At 41.5% G+C, this 6,000-nt stretch overlaps 1 non-coding gene across 1 annotated transcript; it reads left to right on the top strand.

The window, feature by feature from the left end:
- The first annotated feature begins 3,153 nt into the window (after positions 1–3,153).
- Positions 3,154–3,260, top strand: LOC147934742 (small nucleolar RNA R71). Its single transcript, XR_015573442.1, has one exon. It is a non-coding gene; the product is annotated as a small nucleolar RNA R71 (small nucleolar RNA).
- The last annotated feature ends 2,740 nt before the right edge of the window (positions 3,261–6,000 follow it).

The raw sequence follows: 6,000 nt of genomic DNA, 5'->3' as shown, positions 1-6,000 counted from the left end.
ACACAAAGCCTAGTGAACCCAAACCTAGAACCGTAAGGGCTTTGATACCAAACTGAAACGACCTGACCCGTTTTTTTAAATAAATAATAAGTAATAACAATAATAATAAAAATTTAATAATTTAAACTAGTGGTCACATACCCACAACAACCAACAACGAAAATAACCAATACCATTAAACCAATAATGACCAATATTAATTATAACAATTAAATCAATAATCAAAACAACGTGAATCACATAACCAGCAATCCTATCAATATTCTAGGACTCAACTCTAGCAACCTAACAGAAGCCAGACAACAACCAATCGAGACACTAGAACATCCTCCTCTTCATTGCCTTGATTCCACGGTCACACTTTGCTTTTACCATCACTACAAACAAAAATTGAGATGCATGAGTATTTTATAAACACTCAGTAAGGTAATCCTCCCATCTACTGGACTATACAAACAAGCAATAGAGACATCTCTAACCATCAACCAACAATCAATAACCAAACAATAACAAACCAGGAGTTAGCATCGACCGACACCAACCCATGCATCGTTCGACACCAACTGGGGTTGCATCGACCGACGCAAGCTCGCATCGACCGTCGCAAGGTACACTTGCATTGATCGACACACAATGCATCAACCGACGCATGCTCGAAACGACCTGACCCGTTTTTTTTAATAAATAATAAGTAATAACAATAATAATAAAAATTTAATAATTTAAACTAGTGGTCTCATACCCACTAACCACCTAACCACAACAACCAACAGCGAAAATAACCAATACCATTAAACCAATATAGACCAATATTAATCATAACAATTAAATCAATAATCAAAACAACGTGAATCACATAACCAGCAATCCTATCAATATTCTAGGACTCAACTCTAGCAACCTAACAGAAGCCAGACAACAACCAATCGAGACACTAGAACATCCTCCTCTTCATTGCCTTGATTCCACGGTCACACTTTGCCTTTACCATCACTACAAACACAAATTGAGATGCATGAGTGTTTTATAAACACTCAGTAAGGTAATCTTCCCATCTACTGGACTATACACACAAGCAATAGAGACATTTCTAACCATCAAGCAACAATTAATAACCAAACAATAACAAACCAGGACTTAGCATCGACCGACACCAACCCATGCATCGACCGACACCAACTGGGGTTGCATCGACCGACGCAAGCTCGCATCAACCATCGCAAGCTCGCATCGACCGTCGCAAGGTACAATTGCATTGATAGACACACATAATGCATCAACCGACGCATGCTCGACATTGCACGAAATCCCTAATTGCATTGACCGACGTCTCCACATGGCATCAACCGATGCTCCTAGGTCAATCTGTGCCGTCCTCGCATTGCATCGATCGACGCACAAAGTACATCGACCGACGCACAAAGTGCATCGACCGACGCACATGTCGAGCATCATTTTTCCCTAAAGCTTCTCGCCGGATCTTCATCCCTAAACCACCAAAACACACAAACCAAAGCCACAGAAAGCTTCCCAAAGTCTCTAGCGACTCAACAACGTACTAACAAGCCAATAAAACACATAAAACAAGTAGATTAGAGAAATCTACAGCTTAGATAAGCCATGGTCATGCACTTACCTTTTCCCAAGAAGATTCTAAACCACAAATAAGAAGAAACACGCTCCTAGGAAGCTTCTACAACGATCCCTGCTACAGATCTCTACAGGAACAGCCTCAGATATCCAAGAACTTCCAAGAACATTCACAAAACTCTTTGTCTCTTTCTTTCTCTGTAGAAACGGCCAAACTCGGCCAAACCCTCGAGTTTCTGCTTTTATAAGCGATTCGAGGGTTTTTCTAACCCCAAAACGCAACGTTTAACTTATACTTGATCGCGCAAACCAACGTTGCATCGACCGATGCATCCCCTAACCGGGATTCCGGTTCAAGGATGTTACCGAGACAACCAATTACTGCTTCCTCTCCTTCTTTTTCTATGGAGGCTTGTTCAACAAAATCGCGCTGACATCCTTGGTAAGAAGTGCTCCTTCCTCAGGGCTCAAACCATTGGATAGCATTCTCTTCACATACCGCTTTATCCCAGGAGAAAACTTGACTACATCAACCAACGACATTTCTATCATCACCTTATCCATCATAGTTTTGCATCTAGTTTCTTCAATCTCATGTTTTGACCTTATTTGTCTAGGAAATGGGACCTTAGGCTTGTACACCCTCTCAGCAGCTGGAACCGGAGATTTTGTAACTTTGGGTTCTGTCTGAGATGTGCGTCGACCGACACCATCATTTGGTGTTGACTTCTCTGTCTCGGGCTTGATCAATTTCTATTCATGTTCTGCAAAAGCAATTTCACCATCATCATCATCTCTCAATAATATGGCATTGCTAGCGTCCTTGGGGTTTGACTCAGTTCTTCCTGGAAGAAAACCCTCTTCTCGTTTGACAGACCCAACAGTCTATGCAACTTGACTCTCCAATTCTTGACATGAACATTCAATGCATCAATCCTTCCACTAAGCTTTGTGTAGACATTGTCGATCTTTTCATTGAATGTCACTGTCAGATTCTCATGTCCCTGAAGTATCTGATCAAGCATGGCCTCAATTTTACTTTTAGAAGAAGTCTTAGGAGGAGGAGACTGATAAGATGAGTTCCCATAGGTTCTTGTATAACTGTTGTTTTGTTGCTGCTTCTGATAATCTGGTTTGGGAGTGTAGCCTGAAGAATTAACATTGTAAGGTCTGTTGCTTTGCTGATTACAGAATTTCTGACCTTGATACCCAGCTTCATACACAAAATTGACATTCTCCTATGTATTCTCTGGTTTAGGTTCTGGCTCATATGTTTCAACTTCAGCAGCAAAGTTAACTGATTTCTTACCCACCAGAAGATTGTGCACTGAATCAAGCTTAGCATTGACTGAAGCTAGCTGGTTTGCATCATACCCTCCATGTAGTTTTTTACTTTCAGCATCAACTCTCTTAGTACTATTGCTGGAGACCAAATTCTCAATCAGGTTCTCAGCTTCATCTAGAAATCTTGCCTTGAAGTTTCCATGGCTGGAAGCATCCAAAGCTAGTTGATATTCCCAGTCACATCCTCTAAAAAAGATATTCAGCAATTGTACCCTGGAGAAACTATGGTGTGGAAAGTCCCTCTGATAAGTCTTGAATCTCACCCAAGCTGCTTTGAACGCTTCATCTTGTTTTTGCTTGAATGAAGAGATCTTGACTCTCAGCTCATCTGACATTGCATCATCATAAAAATAGTTGAGAGAAACGACCTTGATGTCTTGCCAATTTGTCAATGATCCAGGCTGTAACTGTTTTAACCACTAAGAAGCTTATCCTGCAAGTGAGTATGGAAAGAGCTTGCAATAGATGTAGTCTCCAGTAACACCATTGGCCTTGATACTGGTCACAAGATCCTCAAAATGCTCAATATGATCCAGAGGCTTCTCATTGGTCATGTTAGAGAAAGGTCTTTGTCCAACTAGCTGGAAGTAAGCAGCTACAACTCAAAGTCATTCCTTGGAAATGGAGGAGGAACAATTGCAGAGCGGTTCTCATACATTAGATCAGCTCTGTTGTAGTCTGTGGTCCTGATCAAATCCCGGGGTTGGTCCTGTCGTCGAAACGGGTCTTGGACGTGGTTGGTAGCTCCACGTACGTCTGCTGGAGGAGGGTGTCGATCGACACCCTGTTGGCGTCGGTCGACACCAACGTTCTGCTCCTCAACGACAACAATTTCAACAATCATGTTGCCTTCTGCATCAATCTTTTAGCCCTTCTCATTGCGCAAGTAGCCCTCTTGATCTCTCAGAACTCTCTACTCATCTGCTCTCAGAATGATTGTATTGACCATCTTGAAGAAGATTTGACTGTTTTTCTGTTCTCATACTCTAGTTTTCCTAATTCTTGTTTCGTAAGCTTCACAATTGAACCAGTTTTATTGTTCCTAGTGTTAGGCTTAGGAGACATGTACCTGAAACACACAAAAGAAGAGAAACAAAAAGAGTGTTGGTAAAATATGAAAAGAAAAATTTAGACAAAATCAAAGACTTTAATCTAATGGTAAATCAAAGAGTCCCCGACAACGGTGCCAAAATTTGATATGCTCAGATTTATCTTAGAGCTACTCTTTCAAATTAAGAGATCATTGTAGTATTTAGGGATCGAATCCACAAGGACTCTAAAGCTACTCTTCGAGTGTGAGTAGATGGAGCATCCCCTGCTCCTATGTAGGTCCTTGCTTGAGGAGCTGCTGGACCGTTTTGATCGTTCATTGGTTCCTCAATTGTGGGTGGTTGCGGTTGTGGAACTTGTTGTTGACGAAGTAACCTTGGTCTGTCGATGTTGTCGATGAATGGACTCAAGTTGCGGCTACCTTTGGATCGTGTTTGCATGCACAAGTAGGTGACCGAGGGTGTACACGAGGGTCAACTCGATCCAGGTGATCGAGTGACGGGTCGGGTGGGTGATAGGGTGGTACCTGAAATGCAAAACGAACAAAAACGAAAACAAACAAGTCAGATTTCAAACCAATGTAGATAAGAGAACTTGATCTAGCAAGTGCTGAAATCCTAAACGTAGCAAAATTAAATCCTAAACCTCTTCTGCTCCCACCGTCCTCTACACTACCACTGATCAAGAACAACAAGCTTCACGCTACAATAATCAATCTCAGGGTCACCAAGGCAGAGGTTTTAGAAACAGGGGGCGTGGCGGACGTCATAATCGTGGACGAGGACGCAACATGTACAACAACTCGTGGTAACAACACCACCACTACTCACCGCACTTGAATTACGGTCCACCCCAATGGCCATTGATAACAGGATTTTCCACCCAGGGTATCAATTCCCTATGTAGTTGTAGTACAAAGGGTTATCAATCCAAATGGTTGTTTATGCTAGCAGGAAGGATGCAATCAGAACAATGCAAGTCAAGCCAAGCAATAATGGGGTTTTGTCTAACAATCCTAAAATAATAAAAGAAAGGAATATAAATAAGGAACCACACGACTTAGGCACTCGATGCAAGCATTCTAGTACATGATCGGGTGGGGTGATCGAGTAAGCAAAGAAGGTATGAACAACTCGAGGGGTTACTCGAAGCAGGTGATCGTGTACCTGTTCGGGTAAGGGATCGAGTGATGAATAAAAATGCAAGCAATTAAAATACAAAAGCTTCTAAGGATGGGGTAATCGAATCCTAAGTGTTCCTGACCAATACGGATGTCTTACATGCCTCAAGCAAATATTCCCTAGACAATGAATCTCTAATATCTTGTTAAAACACTCTTGTGATAGAAACAATCAATCTTGATCACTCCCCTACCCAACTCTCATTGGAGAAACATGACCAAGAAAGCAATAAGAACCGATTCATTATTGTCAGTAAACCCCTTACTCATCTAATCTCTTAGGCTAAGTGAGTAAACCGCTAGCATTGGTTGATTCAAGCATTTCATCTACATCTCTCGGTGGTAAAACGCCCTAGATCTAATCTCACCCTCTCGGTTTGTTGACAGCATTATGAACACCAATCTACAAGAGAATCTATTAAACATATACAATCAAACTAAGACGTCCTAACCAATCAAGAACACGAAATCATCTATCCCATCCCTAGAAACTTTACTACACTACTCGGAATTCATTGCAAGAGAAACAAAAGCATATACGAATGAAAATTGCATTGTAATAAACGATAGAGTAGAGAATAAAGAATACAAAGTAGAGATCTAAAGAAATGACAAAAAGATATAAAATAAATCCTAACAAAAAGTGAAAAGTGTTTTGAGTCGCTCAGTTCTCTCACAGAAGCTCTCGCTCTCTGGTTTGAGGGTCTGCGGCGTGCTCGTTTGCAAGGAAGAAGAGGAGGAGTTTATATATGGAAACCCCTTTGACCTAACTTTCCAGTCATGTCCGAGGGTCTACTCGATGGGGTGCACGAAGATGAGGTCGGGTTAATCCTTGG

This window comes from Camelina sativa, chromosome 11, assembly GCF_030686135.1.
Source record: "Camelina sativa cultivar CO46 ecotype springtype chromosome 11, ASM3068613v1".
Classification (NCBI taxonomy): Eukaryota; Viridiplantae; Streptophyta; class Magnoliopsida; order Brassicales; family Brassicaceae; genus Camelina; species Camelina sativa.
Note: the sequence above shows the minus strand (reverse complement) of the source record. Positions and strands in the feature narration are given on the sequence as shown.